The sequence below is a fragment of the Schistocerca gregaria genome, chromosome 5, assembly GCF_023897955.1.
Source record: "Schistocerca gregaria isolate iqSchGreg1 chromosome 5, iqSchGreg1.2, whole genome shotgun sequence".
NCBI lineage: Eukaryota > Metazoa > Arthropoda > Insecta > Orthoptera > Acrididae > Schistocerca > Schistocerca gregaria.
In genome coordinates this window covers 577,516,790-577,538,037 of record NC_064924.1, presented here as the reverse complement: position 1 = coordinate 577,538,037, position 21,248 = coordinate 577,516,790, and the positions used below count along the sequence as shown (strand labels likewise).

General features: G+C 43.9%; 1 protein-coding gene across 1 annotated transcript in view; it reads left to right on the top strand.

The window, feature by feature from the left end:
* The window catches only part of LOC126272678 (zinc transporter ZIP3-like), a 462,003-nt gene that overhangs the window by 110,566 nt on the left and 330,189 nt on the right, over nucleotides 1-21,248 (top strand). The gene's annotated exons all lie outside the window — the stretch shown is intronic.

The window sequence follows — 21,248 nt, the reverse complement described above, 5'->3', positions numbered from 1 at the left end:
CGTACCCCATCATCCCTCCCCCGATTCGCAAAAATTTCCATAAAACGTTCTCGTACTTGCGCATGGGATAACATTAGATATAGACAGATGGGGTACACAAATTCTGTCCCAGGGAAGAAGGCCGGCAGAGGTGGCCGAGCGGTTCTAGGCGCTACAATCTGACACCGCTCAACCGCTAAGGTCGCAGGTTCGAATCCTGCATCGGGCATGGATGTGTGTGATCTCCTTAGGTTAGTTAGGTTTAAGTAGTTCCAAGTTCTCGGGGACTAATGACCTCAGAAGTTAAGTCCTATAGTGTTCAGAGCCATTTGAACCAACCAGGGAGGAAGGGGCTGTACAAGGGCATCCGGCCACTCTCTAGAAGCAATATTAGACACGTGATAAGGCCAGGAAAAAGAAGAAAGAAGAAGAAGACGAAGAAGAAGATTTCAGTTTGCAACAGAGTGGAACTGACAGAAGTGAAGTTGTGAGGTCAGGCCTTACCAGGGGAAAGCTAGGTTGCGGAGTCGTATCCGAATCTAGTACACAGTTTTCATCCGCCAGGAAGTTTCAAGAACTTTTATACTGTCGTGATAGTTTTATCGGAAAACTAAGTCTCCCATACCGGTCAGTGTAATAAATTGCGAGTGAAGCCAAAAGTGAGAGGAGCGCAGGATGTCTTGCAAGAAGCGAAAGTACGTGGAAGAGAGGCTCCGGGCGAAGGACTTGAATGCGACCGTAGGTAGTTTCTGAGCACTCACCAAAGCGGATAGCCGGCCGCTGTGGCAGAGCGGTTCTAGGCGCTTCGGAACCGCGCGCTCCTACGGTCGCCGGTTCGAATCCTGCCTCGGGCAAGGATGTGTGTATTGTCCTTATGTTAGTTAGATTTAAATAGTTCTAAGACTATGGGACTAATGACCTCAGATGTTAAGTCCCGTAGTGCTCAGAGCCATTTGAACCAAAGCGGATAAAAGTGTCGCCTTTCGCACCTTCTTCCGCCGGCTAAGACGTTTACTGTGTGACAAAGTTTTTCATCCCACGTAAGGTAACAATGACTGGATTTCTCCGGAGCTATGTCTACTCTACAGACTATATTACATGAACAAGCAGACACAACTTTGTCAACAATGACAAATATAAATGACGAAGCGTGCAATTTGTGATCGATGACCGCTAAGTAGAGCACAAGCGACAGAGTCTTACAGAATTGCGCAGCCTTACGATTAAATAATTTCGGTTGCACTTGTGGAAGCCTACGCGTATATTACCCGTTAAGTCTGTGCCCCGGCAACCTCTGAATCTACTGTGACAAGAACGGACTCTGAATGCCAGAAACCGTTCTTCACTGGCGCGACTTACGGTATACGTGACAAACAGTCAGCTTTTGTTTGCTGGTGTCCCGGGAGATAGGAGAGACAATAGCAGTTGGAATGAATGGAAAGACACGCTGTTGGCACAGTGTGACGGAGTGACGGAGATCTGTCTGCCAGTCCAAACCACCAAAGCGAGGAAGAGAATGTACGCACTCCGTCAGCAAACGTTTTGATCACAAATGAAGCACTTTATCGAGATCTACTATGCCGATACGTTTCATATTGGAACAATTTTCTTTTTTTAATTTTTCACTTGGGATATACACTGGTGCACATAAAGCGTAGTTACGTAGCTTTTCTCTTCAACTGCGTTTCTTGTATGTGTGCAAAGAGAACATTTCGTGGTATTCACGAAAGACCTATTGCTAAAATATTTCAGCATAGTCTCTTGTAAGGTCAATACACTTTGGCCATCGAATTCTCAATAAGTAAATATCATTCATGTAAAGTGATTAAGGCTGACATAACTTCGCCACAGGAGTCAAAACTTCAGTCGCAAATTGCCTTACATTCACAATTAATTCTAAGTTCAGTAAATTCCATCACTAAAGTTGATGGTGAAACAATTTTTATTGCAAATAGCTCAATTTTTCCATTATTCATAAGGCTATTGTAATGATGAGACTTCCCCTTTCCTTTCCTTTTACAACCAGATGCATTCTGGCATTTTGTTGACAAACATACTATTATTTTACTATTTGCAAGAAAATCTGAGAGAAAAGTGTGATTTGATCTCAGGAAACATTAGACGAAGATCCGCTTCAACTTTAATAGCGCAGAGACACCCCCTTCCACACATTACTGACCTCTCGTGGTAAATTTATCGTTGTTAACGGTGACAAAGAAGAGCACTTTGTCATTATGGTTCTTTTTAAAACTGTCCAAACAACGCACAAATTTCGTTTTTGTATTTGCATTCGCTCAGTCTTCGAAATACTTGCAACGCACACGTTGCATAAAGCTTTCTCTTGGCAAACTATTCGTATAAAATGTAGAATACTGCATCTTCTGATCAACCTAGAGCATCAGCTACTTCATGCGTCATTAAGCGTAGATCCCCCAATTTAATGATGTGTTACAGACACGAAACCAGTCTTGTCCGTTATAAGTTCTAATAGTTTTGTTCTATTTTCGGTTGCCGTCACTCCATCGGCTTGAGGTAACATGCATTTTATTTGTAATTCATGGTTTTTCTACTGGTTTGATACTATCCATTCTCTCCTGTCTTGTGCTAATCTTTCCGCCTTTACGCGACAACGAACCCTAACTTCCTGTATAATAAGTTTTAAGTATTATTTTTCCTCAAATGTGTTCGTTTTAGTGCCAAGTTAACCATTGATGTAGTATACAGCAATGTCCCACTGAATTGTCTCTTCATCCACATCTACATCGATACTCCACAACCCACCGTACGGTGTGTGGCGGAGGGTACCCTGTACCAATAGTAGTTATTTTCTTTCCTTTTCCACTCGTAAATAGAGCGAGGGAAAAACGACCGTCTCTATACTTCCGTACTAGCCCTAATTTCTCGTATCTTATCCTCGTAGTCCTTACGTGCAATGTACTCGTATACTGTCTTCAGTAGAATCTTTTGACAGTATGCTTCAAATGCTGCATCTGTAAATTTTCTGCCGGCCGCGGTGGTCTCGCGGTTCTAGGCGCGCAGTCCGGAACCGTGCGACTGCTACGGTCGCAGGTTCGAATCCTGCCTCGGGCATGGATGTGTGTGATGACCTTAGGTTGGTTAGGTTTAAGTAGTACTAAGTTCTAGGGGACTGATGACCACAGCAGTTGAGTCCCATAGTAGTCAGAGCCATTTGAACCATTTTTTTTTTTTTTTGTAAATTTTCTCAGTAGTGTTTCTCGAAAAGAACGTCGCCTTCTTTCCACGGATTTCCATTTGAGTTTCCGAAGTATCTCCGTAACACTTACGTATTGTTCGAACCTACAGGTAAAATCTAGCGGCCCGCCTCTGAACTGCTTCGATGTCTTCCTTCAATATGACCTGATAGGAACCCCAAACACTCAAGCAGTACTCAGGGACAGGTTGCACCAGCGTACTACATGCGATCTCCTTTACAGGTGAAGCACTCTTTCCTAAAATTCTCCTAACAAACCGAAGGCAATCATTCGTCTCCCTTACCACAGTTCTTACATGCTATTTCCATTTCATATCGGTCTGCAACGTTACACACCATGGGTATTCCACAGATTTCCTTCGTCCTCTAGATCAGGTTGTGATATTTTCTAATGTGACTACAACGCATCAAATTCTTATACAGCTTGCGCTATGACGTCACGGCGGAGATTCATTACTCTAGACCAAGACCAGCCTTAGAGCCAAGAGGCAGAAGGAGAACATAAAATCTGTTACAAACGCAGCAAACAACTATGGGACACTACTGATTAGGCAAAACATCATGACCACCTGCTTAGCAGCGCCTTGGTCTGACTTTGAAAGGCGTGCAGCAGCGGGTCGTGCATTTCATAGATTCCACAAGTCGTTGCTAGGTTACGGGAGGAGCGTGGCACCAGATTACTTCTCACGGGTGACCCAGTTCCCGTAAATTGCGAGCCGATGTGGGCTCTGAGATGGCGCCAGATAGCGTCCCAGACGTGTCCCATCAAGTTCAGGTCAGGCGAATTCGATGGCCAAGACATGCGACGTCACCTATCGGTTTTCTGCAGACGAGGGGAACACAGCAAGTGCCGTAACCCGATTTCCCGGAAACTTCACTCCGTTGAAGACAGGTGAAAATAAGCGTCTTCGCTTACCTGTTGATATTTGACTGTTTCTGAGAAAACGACAGTCAAAGTTTTCGAATTAATTTATGTGCCTTTCAGCAAGTAAACGGTCGGACCGAAACTGTGGCACACAGGCTCGCGTCATGATTTCACATTTTTTGGTGGCTTGTTCGAAAGCCGATTATTATTTTTATTTTTCATTTACGAATATCTACCCATGTCCGTGGTATATTGCTACACGAATGATTTCCAATGTATATTTAAATAAAGTTATCCTTATTCGTCTCCAAATTGTATGTCTGGTGAATGAATTTAAAAAAAAATAGAAAATGGAAGAAACACAATAAATGAACAGAAAACTAATGTCAATTTTTTTCCGGTGAAATTCCCGCACTGTTTCGTGATTCATAATCCATTGTAAGCGCCAGTTTTCGGAAAAGAGACCCGTTATGCGTTGTTTGCCGCGAAATTATTGAAGACACGTGAAATCTTTGGCAATGTTAACGACGTTTCTTTTCCGAGTGAGATTCATAGCCGGCCGTGTGGCCGAGCGGTTCTAGGCGCTTCAGTCCGGAACCGCGCTGCTGCTACGGCCTCGCAGGTATGGTCGAGCAGTCTGAGGCACTGCAGTCACAGACTGTACGGCTGGTCCCGGCGGAGGTTCGAGTCCTCCCTCGGGCATGGGTGTGTGTGTGTTTGTCCTTAGGGTAATTTAGGTTAAGTAGTGTGTAAGCTTTGGGACTGATGACCTTAGCAGTTAACTCCCATAAGATTTCACACGCATTTGAACATTTTTTTGCAGCCTGCCTCGGGCAGGATGAACTTAGGTTAATTAGATATAAGTAGTTCTAAATCTAGGGGACTGGTGATCTCAGATGTGAAGTCACATAGTACTTAGAGCCATTTGCACACTTTTGAGAATAATACCAAGAAATGTCGTTGTTGAAAAACTGGCTTCACGCGATAGTCCTGGTGTTCTGAACATCTATGTTTTGATTGTCACTATGATCGCTATCATCTAAGGGAACGCTCCAAATCTTCCTCAAGAATAAATAATTGTAAAACATAAGAATGAAGAATTGGTATAAGATTGAAGTAAAAGAATAGGAGAATGTTTTAAAAAGAAATTGTAACCACTGAATGTACCACACACTCTTATACAATGAACGATCAAATGGTTCAAATGGCTCTGAGCACTATGCGACTTAACTTCTGAGGTCATCAGTCGCCTAGAACTTAGAACTAATTAAACCTAACTAACCTAAGGACATCACACACATCCATGCCCGAGGCAGGATTTGAACCTGCGACCGTCGCGGTCGCCCGGTTCCAGACTGTAGCGCCTAGAAGCGCACGGCCACTCCGGCCGGCAATAAAAGATCACTTTTATTGTGAAACCCAGTCGCAATTTTAAAATTAATATAATGCCCTTGTATCTATCAACTTCTTTGTAAATATTCGTACAGCAGCCTTCTACGGATATGAGTAGAAAAAAACTGAAATAAAAGCTATAATTGAGCTTTGAAAGCGTGACGCAAAAGAAAGAAGCCACAATGCTAGCCACTACGCTACTTGGTGGGGCTAGCATTCTGAGCGCTAAATGTCACCTAAATTAGGTCAAAAACGTTGACGGTAGCTTTCTCAGAAACGGTAAAGTATCTACGGTTAAGCTTGTTTTGACTCCTCTTCCACTGAGGAAAATTTATCGGAAATCAGATTATTTCACTTACCGTGTTCTCCTCGTGAGTGTGAGTCCTCAAAACATCATCCCATACGAGCAAACCAGTTGCGATTTCACTGGATGTTGCTCACACCCTAGGTAAATGGGCTACGAACGACATTGATTCACAACAATACGTCTATATAGTCGTAGGGTCGAGCTGTGCACGTCTGCTTTCATACCCCGCAGCTGCAAATAATAAACCGCAGCTGTGATCCTGCAGTCACTCCATGCATTAGTTAGAACTGCGTGCTGATGAAGTACAGAGAAATGCAAAATAAAAGGTAAGTGATTAATTTAATAGCAAGGGTTCTACTCTAAAGTCTGTAACTGCTAGACAACAGAAAATAACATTGAATAATTTTTATTAAATAAAGGACATCTCAAATAAAAGGGAAGTGGTCCTCCAATATCCAGTCAAAATACAGACAGAAAGTAACCTTATCAATTGCAGTAAAGTTGCGTTGACAGCGTTATAAGATCGGCAGCAGAATCCCCAAGCTAAATAGTCATCCAAGACACGTGAAAACGAAGCTCATTTTGTGATCACAATATACAAAATATTCAGCAGCCCATATAGTTCAGAGCTCAACATGATTTACAGCTTAAAATACGAGAGGAAACGAGTAGGAACTCATACTTTGTTAATCCCGAGTCTATAACGCAATCGGGAAAGGTCATAGTACCGTAGCGGCCGTTTAGTGCCCAGAATCAGTCATCTACATGACCAAATCAGGCATGTTACCACAGGCAGGTCTGCCATCTCGCAGCACAAATATCAGAAGTGTCTAGAATCGCGCCCTTGATCTTTCCACCCAAAAATTTTCTGTCTCCACTTGACCACTGCCTCCTCTGCATTGGCTGAAAGACATCCCCACCAAACATACATCGTTATTATGTTCTGTAGACATAATTAGACTCAACTTGACAACTTCCCGCCCTAAACTACGGTATTACAACAATATTTAAATAAATTAAAGGTATAAACATTCCAGACCAATCGCAATAATTACATATAAAGGTTGGTTAATGTATGAATAAGCTAGCGTTGTTGTGCAACAGCGCTCGTGTTGAATGAGAACTAATTGTCGTTAAATATTGTTTGACCAATTATTACGTCTACCTAATGGAACTGTCCTTTGGTTCTCTTTTCAGTAGTGGCGTCAAGTAACACATGTGACTGATCAGTTTTTAAATTACCACGATTTTGTATCAGCAGTTGTAATCAATAGTTAAATAAATATCTGGAAAAAATAGTCACTTGTTCATCAACTAAATACACAATTATGACAACATATGAGGTATTCATGCTGCATTCATTTGGTTTCTTGCTGTGGAGAATACGATGTCCTAACATGATGTTGTTCTTGTGGTATTCAGTCCTGAGACTGGTTTGATGCAGCTCTCCATGCTACTCTATCCTGTGCAAGCTTCTTCATCTCCCAGTACCTAATGCAACCTATATCCTCCTGAATCTGCTTAGTGTATTCATCTCTTGGTCTCCCTCTACGATTTTTACCCTCCACGCTGCCCTCCAATACTAAATTGGTGATCCCTTGATGCCTCAGAACATGTCCTACCAACCGATCCCCTCTACTGGTCAAGTTGTCCCACAAACTTCTCTTCTCCCCAATCCTATTCAATACTTCCTCATTAGTTATGTGATCTACCCATCTAATCTTCAGCATTCTTCTGTAGCATCACATTTCGAAAGCTTCTATTCTCTTCTTGTCGAAACTATTTATCGTCCATGTTTCACTTCCATACATGGCTACACTCCATAAAAATACTTTCAGAAACGACTTCCTGACACTTAAATCTATACTCGATGTTTACACATTTCTCTTCTTCAGAAACGCTTTCCTTGCCATTGCCAGCCTACATTTTATATCCTCTCTACTTCGACCATCATCAGTTATTTTGCTCCCCAAATAGCAACACACCTTTACTACTTTAAGTGTCTCATTTCCGAATCTAATTCCTTCAGCATCACCCAACTTAATTAGACTACATTCCATTATCCTCGTTTTGCTTTTGTTGATGTTCGTTTTATATCCTACTTTCAAGACACTATCCATTCCGTTCAACTGCACTTCCAAGTCCTTTGCTGTCTCTGACAGAACTACGATGTCATCGGCGAACCTCAAAGTTTTTATTTCTTCTCCATGGATTTTAATACCTGCTCCTAAGTTTTCTTTTGTATCCTTTACTGCTTGCTCAATATACAGATTGAATAACATCGGGGAGAGACTACTACCCTGTCTCACTCCCTTCCCAACCACTGCTTCCCTTTCATGTCCCTCGACTCTTATAACTGCCATCTGGTTTATGTACAAATTGTAAATAGCCTTTCGCTCCCTGCATTTTACCCCTGCCACCTTCAGAATTTCAAAAAGAGTATTCCAGTCAAAATTGTTAAAAGCTTTCTCTAAGTCTACAAATGCTAGGAACATACATTTGCCTTTCCTTTCTCTAGCTTCTAATATAAGTCGTAGGGTCAGTATTGCCTCACGTGTTCCAACATTTCTACGGAATCCAAACTGATCTTCCCCGAGGTCGGCTTCTACTAGTTTTTCCATTCGTGCAAATAATTCGTGTTAGTATTTTGCAGCTGTGACTTATTAAACTAATAGTTCGGTAATTTTCACATCTGTCAACACCTGCTTTCTTTGGGATTGGAATTATTATATTCTTCTAGAAGTCTGAGGGTATTTCGTCTGTCTCATTCCCCTTGATCACCAGATGGTAGAGTTTTGTCAGTACGGTCTCTCCCGAAGCCGTCAGTAGTTCCAATGGAATGTTGTCTACTCCGGGGGCCTTGTTTCGACTCAGGTCTCTCAGTGCTCTGTCAAACTCTTCACGCAGTATCGTATCTCCCATTTCATCTTCATCTACATCCTCTTCCAATTCCATAATATTGTCCTCAAGTACATCGCCCTTGTATAGACCCTCTATATACTCCTTCCACCTTTCTGCTTTCTCGTCTTTGCTTAGAACTGGATTTCCATCTGAGCTCTTGATGTTCATACAATTGGTTCTCTTATCTCCAAAGGTCTTCCTGTAGGCAGTATCTATCTTACCCCTAGTGAGATAAGCCTCTACATCCTTACATTTGTCCTCTAGCCACCCCTGCGTAGCCATTTTGCACTTCCTGTCGATCTGTATTCCTTTTTGTCGTCTGTATTCCTTTTTGCCTGCTTCATTTACTGAATTTTTATATTTTCTCCTTTCATCAATTAAATTCAATATTTCTTCTGTTACCCAAGGATTTCTACTAGCCCTTGTCTTTTTACCTACTTGATCCTCTGCTGTCTTCACTACTTCATCCCTCGAAGCTACCCATTCTTCTTCTACTGTATTTCTTTCCCCCATTCCTGTCAATTGCTCCCTTATGCTCTCCCTGAAACTCTGTACAACCTCTGGTTCTCCTTAAATTTCCACCTTTTTGCAGTTTCTTCAGTTTTAATCTACAGGTCATAACCAATAGATTGTGGTCAGAGTCCACATCTGCCCCTGGAAATGTCTTACAATTTAAAACCTGGTTCCTAAATCGCTGTCTTACCATTATATAATCTATCTGATACCTTTTAGTATCTCCAGGCTTCTTCCATGTATACAGCCTTCCTTTATGGTTCTTCAACCAAGTATTACCTATGATTAAGTTGTGCTCTGTGCAAAATTCTACCAGGCGGCTTCCTCTTTCATTTCTTTGCCCCAGTCCATATTCACCTACTACGTTTCCTTCTCTCCCTTTTCCTACTACCGAATTCCAGTCACCCACGACTATTAAATTTTCATCTCCCTTCACTATCTGAATAATTTCTTTTATTTGATCATACATTTCTTCAATTTCTTCGTCATCTGCAGAGCTAATTGGCATATAAACTTGTACTGCTGTAGTAGGTGTGGGCTTCGTATCTATCTTGGCCACAATAATGCGTTCACTATGCTGTTTGTAGTAGCTTACCCGCATTCCTATTTTCCTATTCATTATTAAACCTACTCCTGCATTACCCCTATTTGATTTTGTGTTTATAACCCTGTAGTCACCTAACCAGAAGTCTTGTTCCTCTTGCCATCAAACTTCACTAATTCCCACTATATCTAACTTTAACCTATCTATTTCCCTTTTTAAATTTTCTACCTTACCTGCCCGATTAAGGGCTCTGACATCCCACGCTCCGATCCGTAGAACGCCAGTTTTCTTTCTCCTGATAACGACATCCTCTTGAGTAGTCCCCGCTCGCAGATCCGAATGGGGGACTATTTTATCTCCGGAATATTTTACTCAAGAGGACGCCATCATCATTTAATCATACAGTAAAGCTGCATGCCCGCGGGAAAAATTACGGCCGTAGTTTCCCCTTGCTTTCAGCCGTTCGCAGTACCAGCACAGCAAGGCCGTTTTGGTTATTGTTACAAGGCCAGATCAAACAATCATCCAGACTGTTGCCCCTGCAACTACTGAAAAGGCTGCTCCCCCTCTTCAGGAACCACACGTTTGTCTGGCCTGTCAACAGATACCACTCCGTTGTGGTTGCACCTACGGTACGGCTATTTGTATCGCTGAGGCACGCAAGCCTCCCCACCAACGGCAAGGTCCATGGTTCATGGGGGAAGGTCCTAACATATATTTGCATAATGAAAAGACATTAAAAAAGAAATAAATCAAGAAATAAAACACATACCTCATAAAAAGTTTTGCATCACCTCGGTTCCGAGAGTTCTGGAACCAGTACAGAAAATTGGAATAGAGATCAACGTGAACATCATTTCTACCCATTTTGTTGCTCATGAAAACCACACATTGCATGTTGTACCACCGTACAGCGAGACCTTCAGACGTGGTGGTCCAGACTGCTGTACACACCGGTACCTCTAATACCCAGTAGCACGTCCTCTTGCAATGATGCATGCCTGTATTCGTCGTGATATACTAATCACAAATTCATCAAGGCACTGTTGGTCCAGATAGTCCGACTCGTCAACGGCGATTCGGCGTAGATCCCTCAGAGTGGTTGGTGGGTCACATCGTCCATAAACAGCCCTTTTCATTCTGTCCCAGGCAAGTTCCATAGGGTTCACGTCTGGAGAACATGCTGGCCACTCTAGTCGAGCGATGTCGATATCCTGAAGGAAGTAATTCACAAGATGTCCACGATGGGAGTGCGAATTGTCGTCCGTAAAGACAAATGCCTCACCAATATGCTGCCGATATGGTTTCACTATCGGTCGAAGCATGGCATTCGCGTATCGCACGGCCTCAGCTACCGGCCGGGTAACAGGTGCATTAAGGCAACACTGCATGCGGGAAACAGATTTTCTTACCCTCTAAACCCCTTATTAAAATGTTGACACATACCACAAAAACTAAAAAAGACTATACAAAACGTTAATATTCCCACCAGTCCTATACATTGTCTGTCTATGTAGCCGAGTGGTCAGCGTGACAAGCCTCACACAGGAAGACTGGTTCGATTCCCGGTCGTGCCAGGGAGATTTCCTTGGTGCGATGACTGGACTGGGGTGCATTCATCCTCGTGATGCCAGTTGAGGAGCCGCCTGAACGAGAGGTAGTGGCTCTAAGGTCGAAACGTCGACAACGGCCGGGAGTGCAGTGTGCTGACTTTACGCCCCATACAGAATCCGATGATGAATTACTGGGGATGACACGGCGATAGGTCGATCACTGCGTGGTCCTCAGGGCCTGATAGCACGGTTTCTTTTGTTTTCTTTTTCTGTACTACTTAGTTGTCAAAACTGGGGCACAAGAAAGCAAGACCTTAAACAACTGCTTACATTTGGGAGAAATGTTCTCAGGAAAATATGTAGATCAGTGGTGGGACTTACATACTAGAGAACGGAGAATGCGCCGCAGTATAGAACTAGAAGAAATATGCAATGTGCCTAAGATCGTTGGAGTGATGATAACTAGAAGACTCCAATAGGCTAGACATACAGTGAGAATGGGAGAAACGAGATGGCCAAAAATTACACGCGACTGTGTCCTATCTCGCAGCAGAGCAGTGGGAAGATCTGGGAAGAGATGAATGAATGGGGCAGTACAAGACTTGATGCAGCTGGGAACCGTAGAGAACGGGAGACAGGTAGCAGAAGACAGAAGCAGATTCAGAGCTCTAACTGCGAAGTCGCTCGGCCCTCTGAGCCCGATCGCGTAGAGTAAAGCAAGTAAGTAATAGAGACACTGACATCATGCCGAAAACAAAGTTGAGGTACCATTGTGGGACAGAATTGAAAACTCCTGAAGAACAACATAAGAAAAGAAAGAAGAGGAGTTAAATGGCATTGTTGGACAGCAGACTCGAGTGTTAGGCTCGGTAGCGTAATAGGAAAGTGTTGTTTTCCTCGGAACATAAAGTCCACTATCCTCAAAGTGTGTCAGCTGCGTCCTTAGTATAGAAGTGGAGTGACTATAGTGAATATGCGTATGGCGCGGTGACATTTTAAGTTGTGCGATAGTGAGAGACGGGACAGTCCTCACAATCTTTGCGATGTGTGGCGTGTGACTCAAATCCACGCCACAGATCGCTCCAGTGACTAGGAAACTATTGTCTGCGGACCGGGATTAACTGTCAGTTCTGGTAAATTTCAGAATACTGTTCTTAAGGCTCCCTAACTCCACTGATAATGCTTCCGTTATCGGACCACTGAAGTGGTATGTATACACTGCCTCCAGTTAGTTCCTCGTCATGAGACCACAAGAACAAAGACAGAACGATAGCCGGAACCAGACGGTCAACGTTCACACAAAAACAGTTTAATTCAACAACAACAAATATAATACTCTGACTTCAGTTGGACCTCGCTCACTCCGTCTCTTTCATTAAAAACCTTCTCCGACAAAATAGTGGCTCCAGAATATGAAACAGGCTTGTTCCTGGCCACCATATGCGTGCACTCTAAAGCATTCACTTGCCTACAAAAACCTAAAATTTTTTAACACACCACACCCGCCCTCGGGAAAGACATATGCAAATTACTAACAGTTTTCCGTACTGGAACAAATGTTATGCAGATCACGAATGATCACTAATACGGGAAATTCAGAAATCAGAAGTATAATCAAGACAGTTCCTCCACTCTAGAGTGCCAATGACTCCTACACCAAGGAGGGCTCATTTTCAATAGTACCTGTAACTCCCAGAATATTTCATACCCCATCAAAAATGTGTGCCGAACCGGGACTCGAACCTTCGCTAACAACCGCTCTACCTATTTAACTACCCAAGCACGGCTCAAGCCACGCCATCGCAGCTTCAGGAGGTGCATTCAAGTTATAAAACCTCCAATTTTTTTCTCACTGCTGGAAACAGGTAGAAACATGCAGTTTGTTTTGAAATATGCGTGGACTCGTTGTAAATACGTGACAGTCATAGCAGCTCTACACTAGAAATTCTAGCGGCACACGAAACTCTAGGTGTGAGTGAGGACAGTTTTTGATACTTAAAATGGCAGCAAGTTCATCTCGAGAACAGTGTGTAATTATTCATTTTCTCCATTTGCGTTGTGTGACACCGATTGAAATTCATCGCCAGTTGAGTGAGATTTGTGGTGATGGTATCCTGGCTACATCCAGTATGAGTTCACGGGTGCAAAACTTCAGAGAAGTCAGAACATATCGTACACTAAAGTGTTCTGTCTGAAGAAAATCCGGTGTATAAGTACGAAGTACGATTCATCGAATAAAAAGAGAACCTACTCTCATCGGATACCTAAAATAAGCTAGAAACCGAACAACTTTAAACAGACAGGCAGTGTCAAGGGCTTTCTCGAAGTGGACGTCCCGCCTGTGTCTGTATCAATTGTCGACAGATGGCAAGCTTGATTTCAACAAGGCCCTCTCCCCCTCACCCACAAAAGTCAATTTATTGTGCATCACGCGAATTGCAGGAAGCAAGAACAATTGTCCGTGAACTGTTAGATTACCGGATACACCGTTTTATGTACAAAGTGCAAATGGTCCAAGCACTGCACCCAAACGATCGTCCTCTGCAGCACACTTTCACATGTTCCATTATGCCTTCCGTAGAGGCTACATTCTCTATCTAAAAAAGTGCATGTTTCCAGATGAAGAGGCATTCTACATTTCTGCTCATGTGAATCGCTTCATTAGGATTTCTAACTCCGAAAACCAACACAACACAGATCAACATATAAGTGATAGTCCGAAGTTTAATGTTTGGTGTGAAGAAACGGTAAAAGCCCATTTTCTTTCTTCACAGTTTTTAGTTAAGTGAATAAAGTTTAGCCCTGTACTACTTATACTGAAGAGGCCGTCATTTTTTCCATTTTGCTTGTTCCTTAATTACTTCAAACTTCATGGAAGTATGTTCCATCTCTGTAATTACATGAAAAGCAGTTTGTTTTTTGTCATAAGTGGTGCAAATGGCTCTGAGCACTATGGGACTTAACATCTATGGTCATCAGTCCCCTAGAACTTAGAACTACTTAAACCTAGCTAACCTAAGGACAGCACACAACACCCCGTCACCACGAGGCAGAGAAAATCCCTGACCCCGCCGGGAATCGAACCCGGGAACACGGGTTGTCAAAAGTGTTTAGCTTCTTCTATTTCTGAAGCACGTTCAGTGGCCCGTAATACACATTCTTTCTTATTTACTCGTTTATAATGAATGGATTATGTAGTACTTACAAGTATGTTACTTTGCTACATTTTCTCATGTTAGTCTCTTGTTTTTCAGTTCAGAAACAACTTTTCCAGTACAAGTTCCGCGAGCTTACGTTATCTTTTCATGTTATTTACGCTTTCCAATGTTGCTAGTCCATTTACCAGATCGTGATCACGTTAGCCACTAAAACAATAAAATGCGAAATATAAGCGGAATAAATAACTACCCTCTTATCCTTCCCTCCCTCCTCTCTCTCTCTCTCTCTCTCTCTCTCTCTCTCTCTCTCTCTCTCTCTCTCTCTCTCTCTCTCTCTCTCTCACACGCACACACACACACACACACACACACACACACACACACACACACATACACACACACAAAACAAATGAACAGAAATAAAACCACACACACAACGAAAACAAAAGACAAAAGATAAAAACACAGCGACAGTTTGCAACACTACACACCGTAAACACAAACACCTTCCACACAATGAAAATTGCAAACGAGGGGTTGTAATAAATGTGGGTGAAAAAACGTCGTAAATCGGCTATCTGGATTATGGGGGCCGAGTAAACACATGTCCAGGACCACATATACAGATTAGTAACATTGGAAAATAAGTAAAACAAAACGTCAATGTAACTTCATGAAACTTGTACTGTGAAAGTTGTTTCTCACCTGAAAGACAAGAGAGAAACATCAGAAAATGTACCATAGTAACATACTTGTAACTACTATATAGTAGTTACAAGGTTATTGTATATATAGAAACAAAAATATATTACAGGTCACTGAAAATACTTGATGAATAAAAGAAGCGAATCGTGCATGGCAAGAAACAAACCGTCGTTCATTTCGTTGCGAAGATGGAATATACCTCCATTGAGGACTAAAGGTTTCTTCAACGACGGTGAACGTTCAAGTGGCTGTCGTAACCTATGTTATTGCATAGCTTTTTGGATGATTTGATAATGAACTTAGGCTCGAAATTGGTCACCAAGTAATACAGAAAAGTAATACTGCAACTTTTCCCGTTCTCTGCAATTTATTGCTTAATTTGGAGAAGAGAATATGCTTACATGGGTATGCTCGAACAGTTCCTGCTACCACCGATCGAAAAGCTGCAGACATCCAATATCTTCTAGTATGATGGTGCACCCCTACTCTGTAGAGTGAACATGCTTAATCACACATTTCCTGAGAAGTGAAATGGTTATGATGGACCCATCGCATTGCTATTGCTCGCTCCCGAAGTCCTGCCATTAGAGTTCTTTTTGTGGGATTACGTCAAGTACACACACCACTGAATGACATTGCTACTCTTGGGGCACGAATGAGTGAAGCGATGCGAACTCTTGATGCTGCAACGCTGACCCGTAGGTAGACGGAACTCGATTACCGGCTCGATGTTCTACTAGCGACGAGTCGGCCATACACTGAATTTCTGGAATACCAGAAAAAATGAGAGCTGCTAAATGTTTTACAATAGACCACAACGTTCCGAAGTTGTGAGCGTTTGAAATGATAACGGAACTTTATGAACATCCGGTACATTTACACCCCCACGGCACGAACAGGAAATTTGGCTAAAAATTGCCGACTGCCTGTCCACCAGCGATCCCACTCCAAGGGGTCAGGCTAGCTACTTCTCTAGACCCGGATACGCCAACATAAACAAGCGGCCACTGGAGGTCTACCCTCTGGAGTCACGTTCTGCTGCAAAAAAGCTCTATTCCTTGATACAAGAGAAACATTCGCTGTTGCCCGCTTATCACCTGCTTCTTCAGGAGAGGCAATATCTTTACGCACAACCACCCCTCCAGAGGCATCTTTACTCTCAGCTGTCCAACAACGAGTAAGAATGTGACGTCAGTTATCTCGTGACAACCGAAATAGGAGAGTATACAAGGGATGACCATTGCAGAAACCAGCAAGCAACGTGGTGGCCATGAAGAGGACTGTTGTGAAAATTATGTAAACGTCGGTTCCAATAGTAGTTTCAGTTTAAAAATAACGCGCCCTAAAGCCCAAAATAATGTTATTCGAAATATTTCTTCGTACAAGGATTAGGTTGTTGCCTTACCTTGGTTCCACTGTAACCTTTATTTCCGGGGTGTCTTTTGCAGATAGTACACCATCCCCAACAACGTCGTGGCCCAGTCAGTGACGTAAGTGCCGCCTACCACGAGGTGTCTGGGTTTTGTCCTCCTCTAATCCGTCTACAGTGAGATACAGTCGGAGCCATCAGGTGGGCTTAAGGGTTACTAACTTTTCCAACACTAGTTTTAAGTAGAATTGCTAAAAGTCCTGGTAGGAAACAGCACACTCGAGAGACGTTATATAGCGGAAATAAAGAAAAATCTGCCCCTGAGGCTGATTGTTTGAATGGCCGGAATGCAGAAACAATTTTTGGGACTTCGGGAATGATTAATCGCTCTGCAGCGGAGTTAAACTGGTGCAGGAGGCTCTCTGTAAAGTTCTAAGAAGGAGGGCAAGTACTGGCGAAAATAGGAGGTGCAAGTTACGATAATTTTTTTTACACAATAATCACACCAAAATGGTGAAACTTGTGTCACTTCTCGACGTAATCTCCCTGCAGTCACATACATTTTTTCACAACGTCGACGACATGAGTTCATGGCCACTGCGAACGCTTCTTTAGGAGTCTGATCCGACCACTGGAAAATTGCTGACGCAATAGCGGCACGGCTAGTGAGTGTGCGACAACGGAGAACGTCTTTCATCGTTGGAAACAGCCCAAACTGTCTAGGAACTAGGTCAGAAGAGCAGGAAACTTGAGGAACTACTTCAAAGTTGTTGTGACGAAGAAACTATAGCGTTGCGTTCGCCCGAAGCGTCGGTGTGTCATCAGTTTGCCGTTTTTCACACAACGCTTTAAGAAAAGCTGTTAGGATGCACCCGTCACCCGGAGGACACTTTTCTCATTTTGCAGACGTTCAGGCGGGACTGTGTGCACATATTCCGCGGAAATGAAAGCTTTAGAGGCGATGTGTATCAAACTCATTGGGCGATTCTTCAAAACAACTTTCTCCAGTCGGTCTTTCCTGTCACACCGGCTGGTTTGAGGCTGAGATTGTCTTAGCACTGCCTGTCTGTTTAAAGTTGTTCGATTTCTAGCTTATTTTAGGTATCCGATGAAAATAGGTTCTCTTTTTATCCGATGACTCGTACTTCATACTTATACACCGGATATTCTTCAGACAGAACACTCTAGTGTACGATATGTTACGCCACACAGGTGATGAGTAAAAGCAATGTGATCTTTGGTGTCAGTAGTATTGTCGTTTCCTGTGTAACATTCGACAGCACTAAGTGAGAGAATCTGCTTTTGGTCACGCTGGTAAGAGGTCTGGCAGTAACTGCATAGATGCAAACGCGGAGCATAATGATTTTTGGAAATATGGTTTTGAAAGATTGATCATACCACTATCAAGGTCGTCTCCAGACATGTCTTCCGCCTGGAATCTCATTTGGAGCCGATTTGTCTTCAGTGATGAGTCCCGCCCCAATGGCCACCGAAAACGTTTCTGGAGACATTCTGGACGGCAACCTTACTGTCGCCCCCCACGTTGCCTGACAACCAGGAATGATGGTCCGGGTTGCCATTTCTCTTCATAGCAGAACCCCTCTGCTTGCCATCCTCTGCACTCTTACAGCATAGATACTTCTGCTATATTCTGCGCCCAGTTTCGTTGCCCTTCATGGCACGCCACCCTGGACTTACATTTCGGCAAGATAATGACCCTTCCCCCAGCCCCACCCCGCACACAGCGACAGTTTGTACTGCTTCCCAAAGATTGCCTTGGCCAGCAAGGTCGCCAGCTTGCTCCCCAATTTATATCGTCTGGAACATTATGCATTATGAGCAGGGCCCTGCGAGCAGCTCGAGATTTTGACAAACTAACGCCTCAGTTGGCGCCCGTTTAGTCGAGAGAACTAATGCGCTGCTTCCTGGACTCGGGTAGGATCGCCGGCCCCAGAACGAATCCACCCAGCGGATTAACGACGTGGGCCGGTGTGTCGGCCAGCCTGTATTTCGTTTTTAGGCGGTTTTCCACATCCCGCTAGATGAATACCGGGCTGGTCCCCACATCCCAATAAAATGGTTCAAATGGCTCTGAGCACTGTGGGACTTAACATCTGAGGTCATCAGTCCCCTAGTACTTAGAAGTACTTCAACCTAACTAACCTAAGGACACCGCATACATCCAAGCCCAAGGCAGGATTCGAACCTGCAACCGTAGCAGTCGCGCGGTTCGGACTGAAGTGCATGGAACCGCTCGGCCACCAGCGGCCGGCCCCACATCCCACTTCAGTTACACGACACAGACATTTCTAACACTTCCGCACTATTTCAAGGTTTACACTAGACGCAGACTGCTCCGGTACACTGATTGCGTCCAGGGGGGTATGGGGTGGCAGCAGGAAGGGCATCCGGCCACGCCTTTAAATTAACCTTGCGAAAACCGTTGTAACCACGCCGACCAATGCGGGACAAAGGCGCAAGTGAAAAAAAGAAAGAACGCCTCAGTTGAATTTAATATACCGCAGGGCCCAGTTCAACAACTCTATCAATGAAAGCCAAGCCGAATAATTGCTTGCATAAGAGACAGCCTGGACTAGCGCGTTAATGACTTGCTCAGTTTGTGAAGCTCGCTTTGTGGAATTTACGTCACACGTTTTTGCTGAAACTGACATCATTTGTTTATCTGTACTTGACCATGACATCTACCAATTTCCATCCCATTTGGATGATTCGCTAGTGATTTGTGATACATCTTTTTTCTCGCATCAAAGGATAAAGTAAAAAACTTTCGCAGTTGCCGAAAGTTTCACAGTAAACCACATTTCTCTGCGTCTCCAGGTTACGTTATTTGTGGACATCTGTGAACCGTGAATTTACTTTCAAAATCTTTTCTTAAAGAACTTACTGTAGTTATTGGCGATTCATCAAGAACATTGGCACATTTAAGCACACTAGGTGAGCGTGGAAGTAGTTGCCAGGAAGTAAAACTGATGGAAAATTACTTTTAACAAATGTGAATTTATTCCTAAAAGCTTTTTCAAAACAGATTTAAAATTATAAGCAGAAAAGCACACTCGAAATATCAACATACAGTTTGATTTAGAGGCAACAACAATATGAACAGTAGGAGCCTTCGGGCTGAGAAGCTTGCCTGCTCCCTTTCAACACGGCCGTAGTCATGACCGCTCACAACCTCTGAAAGAGTACACTGGTGCGAATCTGCAACACACCAGATTACATTAAACAAAATATTTGAACAACTCATACAACTATGTAAACTACGCACCCCGTAAGAGGAATGGAAATGGTACAACCCTCAAATTATTTGCCACCGAAAGTGCAATTTGCCTTTTTCTTAAGGACTCTTACGGTTGAAGGGTGGCAAGGTTATAACCTAAAATGACTATTTCAATAAAACCCAGAAAATGCAGCCTTACATAAAAAGTACAACACGCTCTACATTACACATATACCACCTAGCAAGATGGTAAGCAAGGTAGAAACATATTTCAAGAATTTGGCCTTTAAGCAATAAATTCGTTAACGCCGAATCCGACACAGACGTGGTGGGGGGGGGGGGGGGGTTACCACGCTTCAACGGACGCAGGAAGGCGCGCCGATCCCCCGCCTCACGGCGTCGCTTCTCGCCCCGGCCAGCCCGATGTCGTTGTTCCGCTCCTGTTGCTCTCTCGTAAACCGCGAAGCCACTACCCCTTCCTCTACGGCGCTGCCCACTGGACCCACGTGGGGGCCTCACATGCGCCGACGCTCAAGGCGGACAACGTGTCTCAGGGCGCGACCGACCAACAGACCAATCCAACGGCGAATGATCGTTGCCCGAACAACTCGAGCAGACTGGCGGCCTAACGCGCAGACTCAGATGCAGAAACTCAGTCCCGACCGGGCGACCTCTACCTGAGTTCTGTTACTGGCGGAGTGGCAAGACTATCACTTTCTGGCTTCAAGTTTGATCCAAACGACAGACATATCGCACTCCGACGACAGACAGACAGTGACTGCCCCACACTGAGCCGGCTGACCAACTGACTAGAGTCGCCTCGACTAACCGACTCAACTCTATCGAGTTCTTTTTTCTTTATTGTTATTTTAATCACCTTATACAAAGGTGGGCTGTCAGCAGCATATTACGCTGCTCTTCAGCCGCTAGTGGTACAATAAATATGACATATAGGTGGTACAGATAATACAATAAAAATGGCGTGCAAATCTTGTAGACACGAAAACAATAAACATGAAGCCGTTAGCGCTGGACGAGAATAAACACTAAAAACTCGTTGACACGGCGCACAAAACACAGAGGACTGCGACGGCACAGGTGAACAATGGTGGCGTGACGGCGAAAGAACGCTAAACACAAAACGAAGGAACACACACAAGACACTGATGACAATGATCTCTGCCGCACGAATGTCCACTGAGCATGTATGAGTCTGGGGACCTACCAAGAGAGGAGGAGGGGGGGGTGAGAGAGGGAGAGGGGAGAGCAGAGATGACACGGGCAGGGGAGATGAAGGGAAGGGAGGAAGGGGGAGGGGAAGCCTGTGGGAAGAGGGGTGGAGGAAGGGGAATGGGGGAAAAGGGCAGAGAAGGGAGGGAGGGTGCCCAAGGAAAAGACACAGGAAGTGGGAGGGAAGGATCAAAGTTGATAGGAGGGGTAGATGAAGGGGAGGAGGACATCGCCAGGGAGGGGGAGCTGGTGGAAGCCACCT